The following is a 25,722-nucleotide window of genomic DNA, read 5'->3' as shown; positions in this document are numbered from 1 at the left end:
TCTGATTATCAGTGGCACTGGTCCTGAAAGAAAAGATTTTATAAACAGAGCGTTTGGTGGGAAGATGAGAGCAGTGGGAAATGACTAAGTAAGGTGATCTTTTCTTAGTAATTGGTGATTATTGCTGCTGAACAAGATGATTCTTCCAAACGCCATCCTGCAAGCCTTGAGTTATCTCAGGTATGGTAAAAGGTCTCCAAACATCAGCACTTTCCCCCTGGCGCTGCGTATTCCACAAGTCCCCAAAGGAAGCCACTTATGCTGAGGAATAAACCTGCCCTTGACAGCCCAAGAAGGCTTTTGATAAGTTCATTTTCACCTCTGTCATGCCCTGCAGACCACTCTCCTTTCAGAGTTGCTGCCAGCTTCCCCTGGATATCTCCAGGGTCAGAAGTCCTCATGGAAATGCTCTTTGCACGTGCTGCCAGACCTCCTGCCTCACTCTCAAAACTCCCTCTGAAAGCTCCTGATGACCCTGGTCCTTACAATTCAGAAAATTTTAGAGGCCACTCACTTTCTGTAATAGAAGTATAAAAAGCTGGACTAGATAAAACCCTAAGAAGACTGGTCTGACCCCACAGGTGACCCTGATTTTAGCAGGTGATTGGAATAGATGTTCCTTCCTACTGGAATTATCCTATGAAACTATCCTGCGAACAAAAATAGCTTTTTACTGTTCACTTCATCAGAGGGTAAGTACAATAGCAGTCCCAGAAAGAAGCTAAGACTGGCGAAGAAAGACAGGCAAGAAAGCTTGTCATTCCTGGTGCTCCCTTTATTAAGGTAACCTCAACTCAGAGAAGTCCACACAAGAAACATCTATCCCAAGAGAAAAAAACTCTGTTCTTTGCCTGTTCTGTCTCCAGCTGAACCCTCAAACTCCAAAGAGTCCCAGAGGAGACACAAAGGAGATTGATGTCCTTGGATCTCCTGGTTGTAATAAAGAAAAAAAAGAAAACAAACAAACAAACAAACAAAAATACAAAAACAAACAAAACAAAACAAAACAAAAACTTGTTGTAAAGTAGCTACAGCCATATCCTTGTTCATTCCTATCCCAGACACAGGTCTCAGTATTCAAACAAGTGAAGGAATCCCCACCACAGCTGGGTTTTATTACACATAATGCAGGAATTTCAAATTAGAGCATTCAGGCCTTGCTTCTTGTCTTCACTGTCTCAGCACTTTGTGTTTGTATCTTTTATCTGGAGACAATGTCTCATCACTTGTGCCCAACACAGTCAATTAACTCCCTCTTTTCACTGAGCACTTTTCCTCATCTCAGCTGGGTAAGAGGTTGGACTTGATGAGCTTAAAGATCTTTTCCAACTTAAATTGTTCTATGATTCTGTGATTCATCTACAAGGCGTTCCTCACCTTTGATCTACCATCTGACAATGCAGCAGATATCCATGTTGCACTGCTGATGCTGGCATTAGATGTGTCCTAATTTCATCTAACTAACCTATTTCAGGGTACCCTATCCCCACCACATCTATGCCACTTTTAGCTTATTGTCATGGAGATTTTGAAACTCGTAGCAGAAAAACGTGTACACGCTAAACTGAATTTCACCCATGTAGAGTTCAAGTGGAGAGGCTGGGTAAACCCTGGGAGGTGGTAGGAAAAAAATAGATCAATCTCCTTGACCACATTGTGCTGCAATAACTCCAGGGTTTATAATTCAGCAGCAATCTTGACATCTGCTGTTTGTCCCCAAGCAGGAGCAGGGAGCAGTGGAACAGAGTAGCCATGGTTACATCTTAGCCGCTGCTGCTGGTCGCTCCCATGTCATTGGGTGATTCCATGATCACAAAGTCCCACTCTGGGACAAACTGGCTTAACAAATCATCTGATGCAGCCCATTTCACCCTATATGGTCTGTTTATGAATCTAGTTAATGATTAACTTTCCAAGGATATTAATTAACTTGCTCTGAGGGCCCTTGCACACCTAAGGTAGCGTTAGGCAGTCACACAAACGAATCACCACAGGGCACTGCAGATCCAGCAGATGCCAAAAACAAAGGGAAGCCATTCCCCCCACTGCCAGTGTCCAAAGTGGCTTCAGCATGTGCTGCTCTAGGCAATAGGGTTATGCTGGTGTGTATTTTTAGTTCAACTAGCAGAGATTATTTCTGCACTCCGATGTCTGATGCTGAGCTAGCCCACCTTCTGTTTCTCCATCAGGGTATTATTATTAGCTGCACTAAACCGATGAGCTCCTCAGCACAGCAAGTTTAATAAAGCACTAATGTCACCCACTACCAACACAAAGCACCTAAAGAAAACAAGGTCTAATTTACAATTCTACTAAAAATTAGCAGAAGTCTGATGATCATTCTTCACTGTTTTTTTTTTTTTTTTCCAACAATCTTTCTTCCCTCTTCAGACAAAAGAATTGATGCAATCCAAAAGAATTGAAGCAATCCAAATGAATTGATGCAATCCAAAATCTATTCCTCCTTTCCCCACCATAAAAGAAAGAACACATCTAAGGGTTTTTCATGTAACCTTCTGGAATTATTATTCATCTCCATTTCATCCATTCATCCATATAGGCTTCTTTCAAAAAAGAGTAACCTTGCTGAAGTAATGTCTATCTGCCCTCTTCTGCCTCACAATGCCCCTGACTTTGCTGCCTGGTTCCCCAGGCAAAGACAAGGAATGTTCAGGTGGTTGTGACATCCCAGGCTAAAACAGCAGCTTGACTTTAATCCATCCATGGCAGCCAGCAAAAGCTTTTCAACCAAGAGGGTTCAAGCTTCCATGCATTTCTCAAACAACAAGCTCTCCTTGTGCATTATCTTTCCTTCTGAAAAGACTTTTGTGCATGGGGATGACTCCTGCTGTTCCTGAGGTCAGTGGCAAACATCTCACAGCTTCCAGTGGTGCAAGGGCTGGGTGGCTGTGGAGCAAAGCACTCTAGAACATCACACAATGAGACTTTATTTCCTCTAACATCTACCGTGGCAAACTGCACCCTCATACAGCTCAGCCTAAACACAGCTGCAAAGGGAGAGGGAAACGGAGAGAAAGCAATGAGGCACAGACAGAAAAGAGGAGTTTTCAGCTGAGACTTTAAACCAAGACAGGCACGAAAAGAAAAGAAAATAAATAGTGCTGTGTGACTGCAGGGTGTAGAACAGGTTTATTATGCAGGGCAGTGTACTCTGTAAGCGCCTGTAAGAAAAGATTCTTGCAGCAGCAGACACTGCTCAGTTCTAATGAAATCCATCTGCCTTGTCCCACAGAGATCCTCATGTCCTGTGACGTGGGGTAGTGGGGCTCTAATAGTGCAGAAGAGCTGTGCAGATGTGAGCCAGTACCTGCAGCACTCAGGTGCTCAATCATACAGAGGGAGAGCACTTGCTACAGGTAGTGGCAGACTGCCAGCTCAAAACCTGTAGCCCAGAGTCCTCTACAGAAACTAAAATATCAGTAAGAATCCAAATTTTTTTTAGAGCACACAAATCCTGAAAAGTGGCACAAAAACAGATGCAATCTCCCAAAAGTGGATGTTGCCCCATTCTGCCCCATCACCTCTGAAACAAATGTGAGACTTTTTAATGCAAATAAAATCAGAGGTTTCATGCAGACACCTCAAAGCTGACACTTACAAGTTAAGGACCTATTTAGCAAGAATATGAGGTTACATCATCTATAGGCATCATCTCCCTGCAATGAGGTCAAGTCAAAGCCACTGAGCAGAATAAGAGTCTATGAATGGAAAGGAGGAGATAATTGAACAGAGATGGAAGTTTTCATACTGAAACACCTCTCTTGTCCAGGATTCAGTGGATGGAAATCCTGGTCCTTTTGCTCTGTTCTTTAAGAAATCATTTTCATATAACAGGATTGCTTTTCCTACTGCCACAATGGTTTTGGCAGTATGGGTTGACAAATTGACCAAGATACAAACAACATTTCACTCAAGCCACATCCTCCAAATAATACCCACGTTCTTTAGGGCCATAAAAATGTAATGTGTTGTAGATGCCAGTTGTGCTTGCCACAGTAATGGAACTGTGCTGGCCAGCATCAGAAATAAATGTAATGTCAACAATGAAACCAAAATTACACATTAGAAGATGATGCAGAACCAGGTTCCTTCCCAGTCATGCAGATCTGCACAGCAATACAACGGGGAGGTACTTTTGCCCAACTAGCTGGACCAAGAAAGAGCCTAGTCCTCCCCTGGCTCCTAAATGGTGGCATCAGATTCCTAATAGCACAGGTAGTCCCTACCAAGCCAAGTTACAAAAAGAAAGTCCCACTTGTCATTGCGCTGCATTCTGTGAATCCTCAAAAGCCAGTGACCAGAGTCTGAAGTTTACATGCAAATAAGACAAACATCAATTTACTGTCAAACCACTGCTATGCATTTTCAGTACAAGTCTGTTGCTTGATATCTGCAGTTTCACTTCTAAATTCCAATAGAGTGCATAAGGTCTTAGCTGTCCATGACAACACCACATAGCTAAGAACAAATAAAAAGGAATTATGATAATATTAATATTAGATACAAGTTATATATATATATATATATATATATATATATATATATATATATATACACTTATACACTCTAGGTATACTACTACAAAATCTAGAATTTGGTGGGTATATATACCAGGAAAAGGTCAAAGTACTGCTTGTGTTGTCCTATTCCCATGATCCTAAGGATGAGGAAAACACAACAGGTAGGAAGAGCATATCAGGATATTGCATTTACCTGCAGTGCCTCATGTGCAGTAAGAGAAGTAAATTTGTGAGTCCCTAAGTGACCACTGAAAATAATCTTTGTGAAACCACCACATCATCAAACATACCAAGGTCAGAGGTGTTGGGGCTACAGAAAAAAAGAATTCACACCAAGGCATGTCTGAACCTGAGAGAGAAGCAACAATGCCATGAGATTTCTGGCAGATTTGCAGGAGGATCAGAAAGAGCTTCCCCTCTCTCCCCAAAAGGTATTATCTTTCAATGTGGGACAGCACGTGGATGTCAGTGGCATCTGAGTGTACAAAATTAAGAAATTCTTCCTTTTACACTTTGTTTGGATGCTCCATCTGCAGCAGTGGAACAGGGAAGAAATAAAACTGCTGAATAACATAGTCCTTAATATTGCAGGCACTAATAATAGGATTAGAGAGAGAATAAAATCATATCCTCTTGGATTTGGAACATTTGGAGGAAGCCAGCTTCTGACTCACTCTCCCAATAAGTTGAGATGAGGCATGTCACGGTGCTGACCTTCTGAAGGAGGATCAACCCAACAGCCACAACTGCCCAGGTGGTTTCAGCCCATTCCCTCCTGGAGCAGTGTTAGCAGAGGTTGTGCTACATCACAGGCCCTGAAGTTCTTGCAGCATGTCAGGCACTACCAGCATGCAAGGGAGGGAACTGGGTACAGGGGAGACCAGAAGAAACACATACAAAGTGAGACACCTGCACTATTTGTGCCCCTGGACACACTTCTGTCAGAGCTCTGCTGGGGGGAAGGCACAGACACTCAGATTGTCTCACCAGTGGGGGAAGAAGGCTTCAGACCATGAGCAAGGAAAGTGATGGACCCCAGGGGTTACAGAGCAAAGCCACCCAAGCCACCTGAGCCAGTAGACCAGGAAAGAATTAAAATCTTCCTGAGTCCTGATGGGGTGTCTGCTCAGTGGACACAAAGGTTCCCATTGCATCATCATGGGTATCATTTAGACCTAAGAGAACTTGCCAAGACCAGTCTGACTCTGCAAGAAGATGAAAACTGGCAAAAAAAGGTTATTTCTGCATCAAGTTCAGATTGGGTACATTATTTTAAAGGAACCAAACAGACAGAGCAGTGTCCAGTTTCTAATGTAAAGATCCCATCGTCCCCCTCCTCACTGGGAAAAATTTTCCATGGTTGTGTCTGTCTTATAAAACAGTGAACCTAGCCAATCACAATAGAGTGTAAAGGAAGAAAATATAATAATGCAAGAGGGAAAATATCAGAGAGTGATAACTGAATAGAATAATAAACAGCAGTGTACACATAGGCTCAAAATAAAATGAATAGTATTGTTAAACTAAAGGCAAGGTACAACATTCTTCTTCAAATCATCTTTTGCTCCAGCTTATTACAGGGCAGGATCTGGAAAAAAGCACCTTCCTTATTAAAAAAAATAAATAAATAAAAAAAAGCCAAAAACAACAACAAAAAACCCCAATAACAACAAAAAACACCCAAACTCTGGCTACAGCATTTCCACAATTCCTGCCTCAACCTGTTGGCAGATGCTGACTTTAGAACAGCAAACTACTGTATAAGTCTTCTTTTTTCGGAGCTCTGAGAGCCACAGTGGGTGACTAATGAAAATTAGCAAGCAAGATTTTAAAAGATGCTTAGTTATATCATGAGATAATTTTTTTCCCTTAGAACGGTGCTAGTGAACAATAAGTGAGCATTGAGGGAGCAGCTCTTAACAGCCATGCACAAAACAAAAGACTGTGTTTCCATCCATTACTAAACTCATAAAATATAATACAAATAACCATAAGGCAAAATGAAAAAAAATCTCTCCTCAGCTTTCGAGGTTAAGGAATGGAAAGAGCTGCAGGACTGGGGGACACTGAGAATTAAATACTAGATATCTGAGGTGGGGAACATTCTTGCTGTTTCCACTGATATCAGCCTCAGTGCCCTGACTTTCCATGAACAGCCCTCCATAGAGGATTTCTGTGGCCAAGCAGTGCTCATGAAAACATCAAGCTTCCCTGCCTTACCCAGTGTCATTTCTAACAGAAGTTTTCAGCCCTGTAGCTATCAAAAGTCCATGTATGAATTCTGGCTTCTCCATAATCACCTGCCCACCTCTAGCAGCAAAGCAAGACTGTGCAGGAATACTTGCAGAGTGTTAATGTGCAATACCCAGAGCCCTTTGACCTTCAATCATCTGCTTGTGCTGATGGGAGGGTCACAGCTCTGCGCCTCACTGAGCTGCCCCTGGATTATGCACTGTACATCTCTGCAACACATGTAGACAGGACTGTGGCTCTGTTACTGGTGTCTAAGTGTCAGACACATGATCAGGTTTATGCTCTTTTTACAGGCATTTTGACACACACTTTTATTCCTTCTCTGTCACTGCAAAGAAGTCTCAAGATTTAAATATTCTCTGAATCTGAAGCAAACACCAAATCTCATGCAGAAATACACCATGTAATGTGGCCAGACTCTTAAGGACTGTAGCCCTACAGTGCTTTAATTTAATTAATCTAAGTATTCAAAATCATTCTCTTCAGTTAAACTTGGTGTCTGTGAGCACTGTCATTACCATAGATCAAAGAGCCCCTTGTAGAGAAGACCTGTTGTGATGAGGTCAAGTTCCTCAAGAAATTATTTTTCAAATCGAAGCACTGATTCCAAATAGCTGTCTATATTTTCTTTTTCTATCCTTTACCTTATCAATTTCCCTTGGGATGGAAAATAATGCCCAGGTAATTTTTACAGCACTTCTGCATAAGAACTGGACATGAGGTCCTGCCTACCCAAATTCTTTGCTCTGTAGCTTGCAGGAGGAGAATGTTTGTAAACATAGAGAAAAGGTGGGTGCAATTCTGCCCTCTGTTCTATACCTATAAACTTAAATTATATTCCAGCTCCTGCTGATTTTAGGAGGATCTACAGATGTAGCAAAACATGCAGGACTGGGACCAAAAACCACTTGGATTTTTAAGTCAGATTGAACATGAGAGACAGGTGCCTCTTAACCTATGTACAAGGATATACATATGTATATATAAATATATATACACACAAGTATACGAGTAATTGTGTTGGGTCATACACAGACCATCCCCTTGTTTGAATTAAGGAAGAATTTCCAGCTACACAGACAAGGATGATTTAGGGAGGACAAGGGACACCAGAGAGAAAGAACAGGGTTTTAGAGAAGGAGATAGAGTCAGCAGCAGCGTCAGATTTCTTTCTCCTTACTGCTGACAATAACAAACAAACAAAGAAATAAAAATAGTTCTGTGGAAGTGGAAAGAGCTCTCTGCAGTCATTACACAGCAAACACTCACAGCTTAAACACTTGGCTTAAACTAACTTCTTATTGTCCCTCCCTTCGTGCTCCTCAGACATAAGCACTCATCCACATCTATTTGCCTGCACAAGGACACTCCACAGCTTTGTATCTCTTCTGTTTATAAAATGACAAGGACTGTCCTCATGTGCTTTTGGATCAGAACTATTCTTTCAACCTTTTGAAATGTACCCACTGCATGCTTTCTCGCAACAGATGATGTGAGCATCTTTTACTGTGTGGCCATCAGACACACGTCTTTAAGATAATTTTATTTATTTCTTAGGAGGTGTAAAGGTTTAAGAGCAGTATTTTTGCGATTCTATACATGCACACATTCTCAGGTATGACTTCATTGATACTGTATTAATTTAGTCTGGTTTTAAAGCACTTAAGGTGAATCTGACAGTTGTGGACTACAGTGAGGTTTCTAGTTTTGTCTATTCATATACCTCTCTGCTTTACAGCTCTCTGCTGAATATGATGAGAGAGATTTATTTGTAGAGTGGGTAGAGACAGAAGTCCGTTGTCGCATAATTTTTTTTCTTTAAGGGTTATTAATTACCACGTCAACCTTTGCTCCGCTGCTGCTGCTCACTTTTATTTTAGAAGCGCAGCCGTTCCCCACTCTGCTCACATTGACCCCCCACCATCCCCTTTTCCAACAACCTTTTAGAACATTATTTATTATTCCTTATGTATCTGGGTGGAGGAGAGAGAGGGACAGTATGGCAGAGATGGGGAACATGAGCTGGAAAACACACTTGCCTGGAATTGTCATCACACTGCTGTTGGAAGGAGCAAGCCGGAAAACTCGCAGCCAACACTCGCACACAAACACAAGCCAGGCACACAGCACATCGATCCCGGGGAGTTTGTGAGCAGCCCCACAGCTCTTACCTGGGTTGTCTGGGATCCCTCTGCAGTGCAGCTCCCTCAGCTCCCTGTGCCCTATCCCCCCCGGGAGCAGCGGGGCCGGGGCTGTGACCGGGTGCCGGTGCGGGTAGGGGTTGGCAGCAGCTGGCTGCAGCCTCGGCTGCCGGGCTCTGGCTCCTGCCAGGGCTGCTGCTGCTGCTGCTGCTCCTGATGATGCCGAGGAGGAGGAGAGCCGAGTGAGGAGGAGGAGGATGCTGGCGGTGATGCTGTTGCCATGGTTACCCAACTCGGCGGCGGCACCGCTCAGAGCAACAGCTGCCCCAGCACCCAGATCTGCTCGAACCCATGGCTGCCAAGCAGCCCTCGATGTACAGGCACAGGGACATCACCCCCGAGCCCCTCTCCATAGGGAAAGAGGCAGCCAGGAGGATGGAGGTCACTCCTTGGCACGGTTTTGGGGCTCTGGGAAAACAGATGGAGTGATGCATCCAAAATGTTTGCATTTTGCACTTATTGGCAGAGAGCGCGCTGCCCTGCAAAGGTCAAACACCAGTTTCCAGGAGGGAGAAGTTTCTTTTTTTAGGGAGATTCTTGCATTTTTATAAAGAACTGAATAAAACAGCAAAGCTGGGGAAGGGAATGACTTTCAAAGTTGCTGCTGTGATGCAATTTTAAACTTTTTACTTTTTAAACTAAAGGCCAACCCTTTGCCTTTAAGTCGTGACTTAAAAATTACTGTCTTTTCATGAAAAGGTTTTTTTTTGCATAGGGAAATAGCCTGAGAAGTGAGTTCCTTGTGTGATAGAGAACTACCTCTAACCACTAAACAATGAGAAAAAAACCTTCCAGAAAGGAACCCACTTACACAGCACAGGACACTAATTCTTTCATGCATGAAGCAAAGAAGCTGAACTTTGCCTTTGTCTAATGATCTGAAAATAAGAAAGGAAAAAGACCTCAGGTGAATGGACTGCCACAGGAACAAAATACAGAGTATTAACCGAGAGAGACATGTGAAATCAAGGCATTCAGCTGCCATTTATCTACCAAAGAGGCATGTTGTGAGGCTCTCATTTTGCACTGGAACATCACAAGACACAACAAGGTCACAACAATCAAATGTCACTTCCATCCCAAAATGTCAGTGCAAAGCTACGTAATGCATATAAGCCATGACAGTTCTTTCAGGAGCTGGTACTGTTTGCAGGACATTGTGAAACCCTGTCTAGAAAATACTGAAAAAAAAAAAAAAAGAAAAATCATTGGTGGAAACTTTCTAAAGGGATTTGCTTCCTGCTGCCAGATCTCTGCTTGCAACCTGAATGCTGCAGATGATATGAGTTTATGAGCTCGAGCCACCAAGAAAATGAACTGGATGGTATTTCCTATTAAAGTATCAAACCTGGATAAATGGTTATAGAAGAGGGGAGCCTACAAAAAAAGATGGACAGAGCTTTTTTACAAGAGCAGGTAGTGACAGAACAAGGAGGAAAGGCTTCAAACTGAAGAGAGTAGGTTTGGGTAAGATAGTAGGGAAAAATTCTTTGCTGTGAAGGTGGTGAGGCCCTGGAACAGGTCGCCCAGAGAAGCTGTGGATGCACGAGCCCCAGAAGACTTCAAGGCTAGGTTGAATGAAGCTTGGAGCAACCTGGTTCAGTGGAAGGTGTTCCTGTCCATAGTAGGGAGGCTGGAATGAAATGTTCTTTAAGGTCCCTTCATCAAGCCCAAGCAATCCTATGATTCGATGGTTGCTGTTGGCAGCATTTCTCAAGATATTCTAGAAGACAGTGTCTCCACACCGTGTTCATTTGCAGAGTCATAATCTGGTTCATATAAAATCATTTTCTATATATCTCATGACTGTGGGAGAAACTGGAACTACCTGACTGAGGAGGAAAAAGTGCCAGCCAGCCTACACTGTCAGACCTCCTTGGAGTAACTTCTGATTTCACAGCCTCCAAGTATCTTATAAACCTTATCCCTGAAGATTTTTAAATTAATCTTCTTTTAGGCAACAGTTTTGATGTCTGCTCAGAGATTATATGGAATAGCTTACTCAAAGGGACTTTCTAGCACTCTAAAAAGAAATAAGAAATATGTTATCTATTTTAATCTTTAAAAATGTAATGAATGTAAAATTATACAAGACCCTGAAACCCTTCTCAAGAGCTAAAAAATATTTGCTGCATGTGTGGCCCAGGAGATTCCCTGCTGTAATTTTGAATGCAGGGCAAGAAGATCTCATTAAAGTAATGATGGTGAGCACATCTAAATCACCCATTCCATGATTAACCAGCTGACAGCAAAACCCATGGTTATTCTGAGTAGATCACTGAGACCACAGACAGATCTTATTTCTGCTAAATCAGGATGTGTACTGAAAAATGTACCTGCTGAGGTGTGTGTAACCAGTTTGTAAGATTCTATTTTCCAAGTCTGCTTATTGGGGCTTTTATTTTGGAAGCTGCATCTCTGATTTCAAGAAGACACATGAGAATAGCAGGAGAGAGTCGTCCTCTGTCTTCAGGTTCTTTGGCTCAGCGTGGCTATGTTATACCACTGAGGAATTGCCCACCTTAATTCTCTTGCTAGTTCTAATCTGCAACACTGAGGAAAAATCCACTTCAAATGAGATGAAGAGTCCACTAAAACAAATGGCTTTGATACCTCTCTGCCCTGCAGAGTGGGCATTCACCTGTCCCATGTGAGGACAAAAGTCTAACAAAGCACAGGGGAAAAAATAAAGTAAAAAAAAAAAAAAAAAAAGGTAAAATAGTTTTTCATTTTCCCTCAGTCATTCAAGAAGGTCCTGCATGGTGGGACTGATATGACTTGCATTGTTCACTGGGGAGAAAAGTGATATTACAGTATGTAAAGCAGGCTGATTTCATAAGTAGCTATGATTCAATAGAGGACGGACACATCACAGATGTATTTAACAGAGTTAAGAGGAAAGACTGTGTTTTTAAGCACAGCATTAATTTTTAAAGCTAAAACCTATGTCTTGCAGACCTGCTAAGGAATTACAGACCCCTCTGGGCATCTCAGATAGCTCTAGGCATCTATGTTTAGCCATGTCTGTTATTAATTTTTTGCTTTAAATACTAAAGACAGGTGAATCAACTCAGCCTAACACAGATTTCTAAAGCAAATCAGGTACATTCTCCCTTATGCCTCATTTTCTCTCCCTGTAGCTAGGAAAAAATGAGGGATCACTTAATCTACAATATCCTGAGGCAAAGGTAAATCCCATCCCTAACCCCAGTTCAGAACTATCCCACCAAACCAGCCATCTGAGCCCTGATACCTGTCAACAAAGTTTTAAATGCAAACATATCTTGTGGAAATGTCTCTTAAATGCCATCTTAGCCCCACAGCAGACTGAGGTTTCAGCAATGAGGATGCCTCAGTGCCTGCTTAGCTGCTGAATGTTCTCAGACTGGCTGCAATCCCTATGGTACAGACATCCTCGGACAGGCTTAGTGTCCTATATCCCATCATAGGCAGAAAAATGTATATTCTGCATTCTTTCTGTGGAGCCTTTGAGTTATTTAATAATAACCTGAAACAGATATTCCCATTAGGTAGCAGGATAACTAATAAATGTTCACTGGAGCATCCAGTCCATGCTGCAGGGCACACAATTGGGCTGGTAAACATTTCTACAGGTTGTAGTCTCCACTTTGGTCTGTTACTCTATACTACCAATGCTGGAGTGTAATAGCAATTGTACAAATACTAAGAGCAGGGTTAAATTAAAAAGCTCTTAAAATAATTGAAATAAGCTTAGAACTACAAACTTCTTACTGCCTATTTATGCCTGATCAATTTTGTGACCTTCTTTGACAGGGCTGCAGTGTTGGTGGATGTGCCAGAGAGACAGACATCACCCACCTGGACTTCTGCAGAGTATTTGACACTGTCCCACATGGCATCCTTGTCTCCATATTGCAGAGACATGGATTTGATGGATGGACCACTTGGTAGATAAGGAACTGGCTGGATGATGCACACAAAGAGTTGTGGCCAACAGCAAATTTTCCACATAGAAACCAATGATGGGTGGAGTCCCTCAGGGGTCAGCACTGGGGCTGATGCTGTTCAACAGCTTGATCAGTGACATGGACTGTGGGATGGAGGCATCTTCAGCAAATTCACTCACCACATCAAGCTCTGTAGTGCAGCCACAGGCTGGAGGGAAGGGAAAGATCCAGAGGGACCTGGACAGGCTGGAGAGGTAGGACTGTGCAAACCTCATGAAGTTCAACAAAGCAAAATAAAAGGTCCTGCATCTGGGTTATGGCAATCCCAGACACATCGACCGGCTGGGTGGAGAAGTGATTCAGAGCAGCCCTGAGAAGAAGAAGTTAGGGGTGATGGCTGATGAAAAACCAACAGAATCCTGAGCAGCATCCAAAGGACCGTGGCCATCAGGTCAAAGGAGGTGATTCTTCCCCTCTACTATGCTCCTGTGAGATCCCAACTGGAGTGCTGAGTATAGTTCTTGTGCTCCCAACATAAGAAGGACATGGAACAGTTGGAGCAAGTCCAGAGGAGGCCACAAAGTTCACAAGAGGCCTGGAGCACCTCTCCAATGAAGACAGGATAAGAAAGTTGGGGCTGTTCAGCCTGAAGAAGAGAAGGTTGTGTGGAGAATCCAAAGCAGTCTTCCACTACAGAGGGCCTACAAGGAGAGGAACTCTTTGTCAGGAATTGTAGTAACAGGACAATGAGTAATAGGTATAAAGAGAGCAAATCTAGGTTAGATATTAGGAAGAAATTCTTTTCCGTGAGGGTGGTGAGACACTGGACCAGGTTGCCCAGGGAGATTGTGGATGCCCCAACCCTGGCAATGTTCAAAGCCAGGTGGGATAAGGCCTTGAGCAACCTGGCCTAGTGGGAGGTGTCCCTGCCATGGCAGGGGCGCTGGGACCAGATGATCTTCAAGATCCTTTCCAACTCATTAACACTCTATGATTCTGTGACTCCTCTGACACCCCAATATCAGCACATAAAACCTTACATGATGAGGCAAAAGCTTATGATTTACACACACACACACTGAACAAGGGACTGAGTGTGTCTCGTGTCAAGGAAAGACCACAACCCTTGGCTTCCACCTGGAGCACACAAGTGGTTGTGGGCAGAGATCTCATCCCGACTGTAACAGCTTTCCTCAAGCTCTGGGACACAGCTTGTGCAGGAAACCGTTGTGAAAGCTCCTCGTGGGTGTGTAACAGGTCACACCATGGCTGGGGAGAAGAAGGAAGGGCTATAAATGTGTGCTCCAGAATAGAAGCAGGAAACAGAGCAGCTCTGTAGGTAATGGACAAAGTTAAACTTCTCTTTTAGTGAACTGAGAGGCTGAATCTACCTTTTGATTGCAACACAGTTTCCAGGAGCTATTTCTCTCTACTTCATAATTTCAGGAAAGGGTAAGACCCAAAGGGAAAGTCTGACACAGAAAAACAAACAGAACTCTCAGTCTTGGGGCTCTGATTACTTCTGGATCCTCTGTGTGCTCTAGGAGCATTCAGATGGCAAGACTCTAAGGAAGCAAATGCTCTATATTGCTATAGCAGGATTTGAAACACCCTCTAATGTGAATTACACAGTCTCACATAATCCAGTTTCATGCTACACAACAGAGAAGCAGTTAAGCAAAAGAAGGAGAAAAACAGGAGAGGGGATCAAAAGATGCTTTTCACACAGCTATTTGAGAAAAATATAACCAAAAGTTTCAGCTAAAATATATCAATATTTATTTTGATGCAGCTAGTGACAGTCAGATCTCCATCACCCATGCTCCATCACTGGAAGCATTCAAAGTCAGATTGAAGGGGCTTTGGGCAACTTAATCCAGTGAAAGTTATTGTTTTCTATGGCAAGAAGTTTGGAACTAGATGATCTCCAAAACATTTTATGTTTCTAATAAATAGATTCTTAGGGAGTTCCACAGTATAAAGGTGTTTTTTAAAATAATGCAGGGTTTTTTTTAACAATGCAGCATTTAAAATCATGCAGTATTTTCACGTACCATAGCGAAGAATTAAAAGTCTACAGTACTAGAAAAAGTATGGTTTATCATTTTAATAAGTATGTGTTTCACAGAAAACCCACACAGTATAGTATAAAAAAGGATCATAAAGACTTGGCTTGTTTTAATAGTTGCATCCAAAAAAAGTTTATACCTCTCCTTGCAAGTCTTTGCACTTATCCTGTCCTCAAGCCACAGAGTCCTTATTCAGCTGCCATCCATTCAATATTTTGTTCATTCTACCACTCAGTTTTAGTTGAGCATTTTGTCACAGACAGCCTGCCAGGTAAACAGCCTTGCTTTAAGTATCAAAAATCTACTTTTACCCACCAGTGTTTCCCTTGCCTGGAAGGCAGTGGGAAACCCTAGGTTACAGTTCTCTCATTCAGGGCTTGGGAAGATTGCATACGGGATAGAAAACAGAGAGTAAACAAGCACACTTCAAATGTTTAACAGGATACAAACATCTGATAGGACTTGAAGGAACTACTGCAGTATTAGAAGTTCAAGAAAGCAGCAACAAGAAGAACAACAAAACCAAAAAAACACAAATAAAATAAGCATTTTGTGAATAACACAGCACAGGTCCAAAACATCATTTTGCAGGCAGCCCTAGGACATGCAGAACACTGCTCTCTACTGCAGTACCTCACAGAATCCCAATCAATATTTTTCTAAATGCTCCTATTGCAAAAGGGCTGCCACGGCCATCTATTTTTTGCGCGGAAAACAAGTCCTGGACTTTTTCAGAGACACCCACACAAGCAGCTGAGATTTTCTGGAGGTCAATGCTGAACTCCCTAAACATTGGAACAGGTTGTTCAGGGAGTTGTGGTCTCCCCATCACTGGAAGTATTTAAAATTTGATTAAATATTTTCCTCTGTATCTCTAGCTGATGTATATATTTCCTCTGTATCTCTAGCTCTGTAACCTCTTGCTGTTCCTGCTTTGGGCAGGGCCAGGGATGATGTGAGGTCAAGAAATTATTTCTGACATCAACCATTGTATGAAATCATGAACAAGTCCCAAATTCCACTGCTCCCAGCATGCATTTCAGAGATTCCTGATCTCTGCCCCTTTGTTCAACAACTCCTAACCTCTTCCTTGGTTTTATACGCAACCTCCTTTTTCTTCCACACACAAACATATTGCCATACACCTATAGTTACACCTTACACTCCTCCATCCCAGTCACCCTACAGTATCCTAAACCTAAATCACTTGGTCTCTTTCTAGGCCCCTTGTTACCTCCTACATTTTCCTCTGCCAATTTTGTGCCGTAAATCATAACAGCAACTTCCTCCCCCATTTAGTTGGGGCACAGTGCAAGCTTTCCTCTCACCTTGAGTGGTGCATTGACATCTATAATAGTGCATCTCCCACCTTGTGTCCCACCTTAGATCTGGCCTAACCTACATCATCACAGAAAAAGGAAGGAAAGTTGCAGAGAATTATGTTTTGACACAGACCGGAAAACATCCAGTGCATTCAACATGTCAGAGGAACTTAGCTGTTTGTATCTAGCTGCAGCTGAGCACCCAAAAACTGTGTTTATTCAAAGGTTTATGGACTGTCTTATTATAGAAATTCTGAGAGATGGACACAATAGAAAGGCAATTTCTTTTCTCTTTGGAATATCTGCTCCTAAGCACATAAGTACAGTCTTCCAAAGAAGAGCAGATGACCCATTTCTAATGTAGGCAAAACTGATTATTTCTCCTAGATTCCTCTGTGGAAATATCTAAACTATTCTGGCTGCAGTTTTTGCAAATTAATTCAGTCCAAGGAAGATGTCCCTGCATAAAATGTTTCAGCCCAAGCAATTAAGATACAGCAAAATGATAAGCAATAAAAGCTAGAGTGTTACTATAAGAAATGCTGGACAACCTTAACAACACTCACTGGTATCACTCCCACCTAAAATACATATTAATTCACTAAACAGCCAGATGGGCTTGTTTGTTTAAGACTCTTCCCTAGAGGTTTTCAGATTTTTTTTTTAATATATGTCTTTTATAATGCAAAATACCAGCTGGCAGGCAGTACTAGTAGTACCTAACTACTGGCTGGAGTTTGCATATAAAGATTATTTTAAAATATCTGAACCAAAGATTATTTAAAAATATCAGAACCCAGCACTCGTCTAGCATTGCTTACAATAAGCACAATGTTTCAGCCATGCAAGAAGAGGAGAAACATCCATCCTCATTTGTGGCTAGGTAAACCATGGTGCAGAAAAGCTAAATATGCTTGAGGAAGGGTATATTATAGGTGGGAAAGGGACAGGGGAGCAGGCTTCTGACTCCAAAATACTCTTGAATGCAACAAATTATTCAGCCACAGGATGGCAATTTTTGGCAAATCCCAAGTGAGTGGTAAACCAGAACTTTGAGCAGTGAGGGAGGTTTCATGGTTGAGATTTGAACACATATTTAAAGATGCCCTAAGTGCTGACCTATAATTTCCAACCACTGGTTTTCCTTCTAGGTCAACGACACCCCAAAGCCCATTTAAATGGGAAAGACGGAAACTGCTTGAGACATTTTGTCTTCCCTGGCTCAAGGTTGAAGTGCAATGGTATGAAGGAATAAGATGAGAGAAAAGTCAAGCTCTTAACAGTATTTTAAAGTTTGGGAAAAGCAAATTAAGAATTCATTATCCAGATTGATGAGTCTTACCTTTTACCACAGCTCAATAGAATTCATTACAACAAAACCAGAATAGGATATTTTTCATCATTCCCACCATCCTAGGTAATGATAGTGATTGCTGGTGGACACTTCCTTACCTCACATTTATATTTGCTTTTAGCAAATAGGTCATTCATGAGAAGGAAGGAGCTTAGTAAAGAAACTTTTGAGATGTGTACATTGCTTTGAAAAGAACAGTCTTACTGACTTCTGAAATCCTATAGATTGTGGCTACATAGGACCAGTTCTTACCTGTCTTCTGGGTGGCTAGAAAAGGTAATCAGAAGAAATTAACCAACCTGCTTTGTAGAGTTTATGCCAAAAACCCTTTTCTCTTTGAATGACAGACAAACAATGTTTATGAAATACATGTGTTGTAACTTTAAAATCAACTGAACATTAAGCAATTTCATAAAGGGGACTATGCCAGTTATATGATGCTCTTGGGTTTATGGTACTTCAAAGAAAAGTGAAAGATACTACAGTAGATAAAAAATCAAGGAACTCTGTCTCAGCACCTGTGTAGACCTCTGCTGTTCTTCTTAAAGTGTATTCTTTATTGAAGAGACATGAGAATTACTACACATCTAAAGAGGTGAACCACAGGTGCAGAGAGCAACTGCAGGACTTCAGAGGTTTGCCAGAGAATAAGATTTATCTTGAAGTTCATAGGTAAATAGTTCAAAAACATTTCCTCCTCTTAATGCCTCAATTGAGCATATGACAACAGAAGTCAGTGATAACACAAGGCACCAAATGGTTTCTCTCAGTGGGGAGAACAAAGACTGAGGAGATGTGGAGTTGGAGCAGATCTGGGAGGATGGCAATGGACTCAATGCATGTCCCAGCCATGTAAGCATGTCTTTAACACTGAGACCAAACTGCCAGGATATTGACATATAAATGAAAGATAGAAGGATCTGGGTGTTTGTGTTCAGTAGCTTCTCAGCTGGAGGCTTGACAGGAACAGAGAGGGGTTTGATTTCCCAGTGAACTGAACCCCACCAGCAAAACTCACCTTCAGCGTTCAGTCAAAGCAGAATATTCTTCTACATACTCTTACCAAAAATGTTAAGAAAAGATGTTGTCCATCTCCAAAGGGAATAAAAAGAAAACTTTTTGTTGAGAATTTTGCCTGTAGGTTGCCCCTGTTATCCTTGAGGAACAGCTGCAGAGCACCTTACATAATTGAGCATGGTCAGAGTCTGGGGAATGACTGCAAAGGCCGGCTGCACATGTGACAGAAAGAAGGACATTTTCCTTTTCCTTCTCAGCTTTCTAGATCTGGGGGAAGCCAGGGGAAACATCTTTTTTTTCCCCTCTCCCATTCCACCCTAACAGAAAAAAACTCCCACACACACAGGCAGCAACCAAGCCTTGAACAGAGCCAAAACCCTGGGCACAGCTCCATTACCAGAGTGTGTTTTATGGTCTTTCCTGCCACCTAAATGCTAAAAGAAAACTCCACGTGCACACACCACAGCCTACACAGACCGTGCAGATGGGAGCATGAGGCACTACCCACAGCAACAACATCTCAAAACATCCATAATATTGTTATCTATAGATCCAGCAACCAGTGAGAACTGCAAAACATGGCTCTTACAAACACTGCTGTGCCCATAGAATCCCTGATTCGGTGCAGGGGATTGGGAAGGAAGAAACACTGGGGCTGATGGACTGCAGAAAAGGCTCAGGGGTTCTTGCTGGACAGTGAGAGGGATATGAGACTTGTCAGCAAAGACAATGGGCTCCAGGGCTGTACCAACAGGACTACAGCCTGTAGATAAAGGAAAGAGATTATCCCTCCCTGCCTCAGTGCTCTTCAGAGCACACCTAAATACTGAACCCAGCTTTGGTCCCCCCAGTACAAGAAGAATCTGGATAAAGCAGAGCATAGAGGACCACTGAGAAGAAGGAATCTGAAGCATTTTCCAAGTAAGGAGAGTACCAGTTTCTTCAGCCTCGGTAAGGCACTGCTTTGGATGGACAGTTACAGATCATCCAGAAGTTAGAAAAAGGTTCTTTATGGTGGTGCATGGAAGGAGAACCAGAAACAGGCACAAACTTAAATGAAAGAGATTCAAACCATTTTCCCCTGAGGACAGTCAAGCAGTGGAGCATGATGTCCAGAGGGGTTGTGTGGTGTTCATCCTTGGAAATTTTCAAGACTGGACTGAATAAAGTCCAGTCATAACTGGCCCCACAGCTGACTCTGCTTGGAGCAGGGAACTGAGCTAAAGACTCTCTGTATTTTACTGTGATGCCTGTGACTTGTCTCACTACAGAAGTCACTTTCCCAGGTTTCCAAATCTTCCCTTAGTAACCTGCTTTGCACTCAGTCTGTGAAATGAAAAGCAGAGATTGTATGTTTGTGTACTTCTCAGTGACAACATCCTGGCTAACAGATTGGCACAGCAGGAACATGTCAGGCCAATAAAAAGGAAAAGGAAAAGAGGCTAAAGATAATAATGGAATTTATCAGAGCATTACATCACATTCCTTTTATTATCCTTTCTTCTCCAGTCACAAACACAGCAATAGCATTGACTTCATTACCCAGCTCTGAAATTAAACGGGGCAAGAGAGAAGCTCAATCTCTTCAACACAAAAGGAAAAGTAAACATTTCCCTCTGCCTTGAAAGACTGCATGACCCAGTTCCCAGCCAACGCCCAGATATGAGAGATATGAAAGAGAAAGGAGGGATAGATTGAGGTGAAAAGCAGCAGAAGTTCTTCTCACAGCCTCTCTGTTGAGAAGAGATGAACCCTTATCTGCTGTTTTGTCCAGCTTCCACCACAGAGCACACACCCTTGTTTGCCCTTCTTGCATTGGACAAGGGATGGTAACAGCCCTTCTATGTTAATTAGGTTTTCGCATCATCCTCTGCAATCTACAGAAACAAAGCCAAACCAGCACATGGTGTTTGGATTTTAACAGGTTTCTTATATTTGAGTGGCCACAGCACAGACCCACAGCAAGCACTGCCTCCTCACAGAAATCACAACCACCTGCGTGCTGCATGTCACTGGACACATGGTGGGGAAAACCTTGAGAGAGCATTCCAACCCTGCCTGTCTTGTTGGGAACAACAGGGGCTCCCCCAGGATCCCAGTCCTCAGAAGGCAGCTGTACCTTTCCCTTCCATTCAAAAGCAGGTTCATTCATTAATGTGGCCAGGTATCACCACCTGCATTTTTGTCTGAAATGGAGAAAAAAGTGAAACCATTTTGTTTAGCTCTGATCTGTCACCAAGCACTATCATTACCCATTTCAGGGTGAACTTTAGTAAATGCTCTGCTGAGGTATAGCTGTGACACAAGGAACAAACAGAGTTATTATGGGTGCAGAGTAATGATCTGTCACCCACAAGAAGCTGGAAGTGACTCTGCTCAGGCAGGGATTGAAAAGGGAAACTTTGTCAATACTGGCCCTAAACAGCAGGACTGTGTGATGTGGTCAGCCCTGCTGCAGGATCTTCACTGAATGCCCTGAGGAAAATAAAACCTGGCAGGGAATTCAATCTTAGAAGAGCTCTCTCTCTCCTGCAGACACCTGGGGGGTCTCCAAAATGCCATTCAAAGGACACTCATTTGAGTTTTTCTGCAGCCTACCTTTTTCAGTAGCTATGAAAAATATCAGAACTGAGCTAAGAATCATTTTGAGCTACTTCATCATAGGGAGAATGAATTCTACCCTGAAGGCCTCCCAGTTTCCAGGGGATTTTCCTGGAGACCAGAACCAGTGTTCACCCCAGACAGTGACCTCTCTGCCTGTCCAGCGACTCTGGCTGCAGGCAAGGGGGGATCGAGCCACTGTCAGCTCTAAAGGGTCTCCTCTGGAACAGAGGGAGCAGCATTGCATATCCCAGCTTCCAGGAGGTGCTGAGAGTCAATTAAATATTATTAAATATTATTAAATATTATTAAATACTATTTAAGTGCCGGAGTGGGAAACTCAGCTGAACACCTTGCTCCAAAACCAATACAGAAGTCCAGGTTTCCTCACTCCATATATTTTAATGACCTAGAATTGCACATTATTAGATACATATATATACATTCACACATACACCCACAAATACATTTTCTTTAAATATACTGAATTTATACAAATGCACACAGATATTAAATATGTGAGTATACTTGCACACATTATGAATTAGTCCATAATGACATATTGACAAGATATTTATGTGTGTGTATGTGCTTTTGCAAGTATAACTTCAGGTATTACAGAATTAATCCAGTTACACATAGGTTTAGTGGACATTTAGCATAAATAAGGTTTGATCCACATTCCTACAAGAAGTTAATATTTTTTTATGTAAAACCTCTTTTTCTCCTGAATTTGAAACTTAAAAAATATTTTGAGAAGATGACTAATACAATGCTAGCTCTAAGGATTAAGCTCAGTTTCAAAAAAAAAATGTTTTCTAAAATATTTTTGTATTTGTATTTTTCAAGCTCTAAATTATCATAAATTAACATTTTCAACTACCACAGAGCATTCCAATGAAGGTTCAACAAATCTGTTTCAGTCACAAGGAAAACAATCTCTGATTATATCAATCTTTCCAGTTTCACAGACTTGCACAGACTTTGTCAGTTTCTAAAAACAACAAAGAAATTTGAGATGAGTCTGGAGATGAGATTGATTATTTATTTGTCCTCCTGTTTCTCTAATATGACAAATCAATTAAACAAACTGAATCCTTTGAACTTATATGGTGAAGAACAATAGAAAGTTTTTTTCCACAAACTCAACCACTTTGCCTTTTTTTTAATTCACTTCCCATGCTCAAAAAACTCCTTGGACATGAGCACAAACCAGAGGGAAAGGATTCCTGAACACTAGAGGGCACATAAGAAACAAACCATCAAGTTTATCCCTCATCATTCAGTCCCTGAAATAAAAATTTTCTTCTGGTAATTTTTACCCTTTCTTTCTCATTCCACAAGCAACTTGTGATTATTTTCACTTTAAATATCTCTGCCAATGTTCATAATTGCATAGCATTTTATTTTCTCCTTAATATTTCTTGAGAAGCAAAAAGGAAACTTCATGAAAAGAAAAATCGCATTGAGACTTCAAGATTGAAGAATTGTCACTGCAATCAGTGGGAAATAACCCATGCCAATAATACATTCACTAATAGAGAGTGATCTCTAGAGCAAACCAAACTGACACATACTCTGGTGGTACAAGCATATCTGAGTTACAGTGACCAGCATCCAGGGCTACATGTTTGCACATTAAAAATGAGATTCACTTGCTTGGCTCTCATTTCTTTGCACTTTTCCTTGCTGCAGTCTTGTCCTTTGTTTCTTCCACCCCTGTAAACATTCTGTGCAATTACATGTCCCCTCTCCCACAACCCCAAACACTGAGTTTCCTGCATTCAGGTGAAAAATATGAGATTTCTATCACTTCCAGCCATTGGTAGCCTCTGGTAGAGAGGCAGAGCTCACACTCACAGAAGAAGTGACATGCACATTTCCAAACATAATAGGGGTTATCACAGAATCATAAAATAATAGAAAGGCTTGGATTGAAAGGGACCTTAAAGATCATCTAGTTTCAAACCCCCTGCCATGGGCAGGGACACCTGCCACTATCCCAGCTTGCTCAAAGTTCCATCCAGCCTTACCTTGAACACTTCCAAGCATGGGGCATCCGCACCTTCTCAAGGTAACCTGTGCCAGGGCCTCAATATCCTCACAGAAAAGAATTTCTTCCTAATGGCTAATCTAAATCTCTCCTCTTTTACTTTAAAAATATTCCCCCTTGTACTATCACTATCTGCTCATGTAAAAAAATCTTTATTTATTTTATAAGCCACCATCCCTCTGATCATCACCCCTCATGCTGCAGGAACAGCCAGTCTCTAAACATTTGAGACAATTCGCCTCCCATCTGGGGACAGCTCGAGGGAATGCTTTTTTAAAAAGTCACTCATGGCCTCACATAAACCTCTGAATCACACCTGGGATGAAGCAATCCTGCTTAACTCCTTTGCACATCCTTAGCATGTCTCTTCTCACCACCAGGAGCCTGGCAGACTGCTGTAATTCAGAGGGATGCTTCAGAACTATTTACAAACACACCTCCTTGTGCAGCACTGCACTTTCAGCATAAATGCAAATACAGCCTCTGCAGTACCTCACACACACAACTTTTACTGCTATGCAGATCATGCCTAGATGTCTTGGGAAGCTGCCTTCTCCAAAATACTGAAAGAAAAAACAAATCTGCTGTTCTTCAAGACATTGTTTTCCTGACAAGCCTCAGTGTAGGGTCACCCAGAATGTATCTTGCAGACTTTTGTTTCCCCCTTGGCAGAGCAAACAAAAATAGCCAGGCTCTGCTGCATGAGTATAGACAGAGATATGCAGCTGCATTAGTGGGGTTAAAGCCTGAACTGATAAACATCAGGGGCTCTCAGGATTTACTAATTTGGGGTGCAGACACAAGTACCCATGTTATACAGCCTCTGGCTCAGAGTGGGCTCCCCCAGGCATGCAGGAATGCACACCACAACCTTGGTGCATCCTTTCTCCTGGAGAGCCAAGACACTTCTCTCTCAACCATACAAAATGGACAATCAGATCCTGAAAAAAAATCCCTTTGAGAAACATTAAAAGAACCAGACAATACAGTCATTCCTGCTAAAGGGCCAAACACCCACCCAGTGCACAGCCACTCCCCCTCCCCAGAGGTACAAGGAGAGAAAGCGTGATGAGAGAGCTCAGGGACTCAGGTAAAGACAGGGAGATCATTTACCAGTTCTGTCATGGGCTAAACAGGATTATACAGAGAAAATTAATTTAATTTATTCACAATTAAAATATATTCTGGTATTGAGAAAGAAAGACAAGAAGCACTAAAAACACCTTCCACCCAGCTTTTCTCCAGACCCCCCTTCCCCGTTTTACTCTTGACTCCTCTCCCCTACAAAGGTGGGGATGGGACAGTGGTTGGTCCCGCCCAGCCTCTCCGGGCTGCTCCTCCCTCCTCTCCTGTCTCTCTGCTCCAGGTCAGGCCTTTCCCCAGGCTGCAGCAGGACTGATGCTCGTGCCAGGGCTCTCCAAGGCTGTGAATTTCCTGTGAATTCAGCAGAGCTGTTATGGTGACATGTCTGTGTGCAAAACAAGAACTCCATCCCATGACCTAAATGCAAAGTATACTAAATCATGTACTGATAAGGACAAAACTGCATCCCCAGAGATGAGATAAACAACAACTTGTGTCTTCAAAATTAACTTATCTTCTTAGTGGTCTCCCTTGTTACCACATTCCAATGGGTTGTGCCGCCCCTTTGCTCATCCCTAAGGAGCTCCATTTCTGTGCTTGTGAGAGCTCAGCCCATGAGTGAATTCCCCACAGCACAATGTAAGCTATAAAGCTATTAGAGAGTGTCTAAAGGAGGGCTATGATGGTGAAGGATCTGGAGGGGAAAGGGGAAGTTGTATGAAATGTGGCTGAGGTCACTTGGCTTGTTCAGCCTGGAGGAGACTGAGGGGAGACCTCACTGCACTCTAAAAGTTCCTCACAAAGAGAACCAGAGGGACAGACACTGATCTGCTCTCTCTGGTGAGGAGTGACAGGACCTGAGGGGCTGGCAGTGAAGCTGTGTCAGGTTTAGGCTGGCCATTAGTTGAAGGTTCTTCACCCAGAGGGTGGCTGGGCATTGAAAGGCTTCCCAGGAAAGTGATCACAAGTCCCAAGCCTGACAGAGTTCAAGTACTTGGATAACACATTCAGACACTTGGGGTGATTCTTGAGGCTGCCCTGCACAGGGCCACGAGTTGGACTCAATGATCCTTCTGGGTCCTTTTGAACTCAAGAAATTCTATTAATCTATGGACACAGTACAGGTACAAATGGCAAAGCATTCTGAATTTGGTCAGTACAGGTAAGAAATTAGCCATCCAGCTGTAAAAAATGCCTGGTTGTAGCATCAGATGGAATTGTGTTTAGCATTTCTAAGCACTTGTTTTCAAGAGAAAAAGTAGGGAAATGGAAGGAGGAACTAAAAAGGTGACTATGATC

General features: G+C 42.3%; 1 protein-coding gene and 1 long non-coding RNA gene across 2 annotated transcripts in view; one reads left to right on the top strand and one right to left on the bottom strand.

The window, feature by feature from the left end:
- Nucleotides 1-9,187, bottom strand: part of FAM135B (family with sequence similarity 135 member B) — a 203,376-nt gene extending 194,189 nt beyond the window's left edge. Inside the window, exon 1 of the mRNA XM_068180360.1 lies at nt 8,966-9,187. The gene's annotated coding sequence lies outside the window, so the exon portion shown is untranslated. The remainder of the gene's footprint in view (nt 1-8,965) is intronic.
- On the top strand, nt 1,028-17,710 carry LOC137468604 (uncharacterized). The gene is made up of 3 exons (XR_010996055.1): nt 1,028-2,859; nt 12,791-12,924; nt 17,467-17,710. It is a non-coding gene; the product is annotated as an uncharacterized lncRNA (long non-coding RNA).
- The last annotated feature ends 8,012 nt before the right edge of the window (nt 17,711-25,722 follow it).

Source organism: Anomalospiza imberbis, chromosome 1, assembly GCF_031753505.1.
Source record: "Anomalospiza imberbis isolate Cuckoo-Finch-1a 21T00152 chromosome 1, ASM3175350v1, whole genome shotgun sequence".
Classification (NCBI taxonomy): domain Eukaryota; kingdom Metazoa; phylum Chordata; class Aves; order Passeriformes; family Viduidae; genus Anomalospiza; species Anomalospiza imberbis.
Note: the sequence above shows the minus strand (reverse complement) of the source record. Positions and strands in the feature narration are given on the sequence as shown.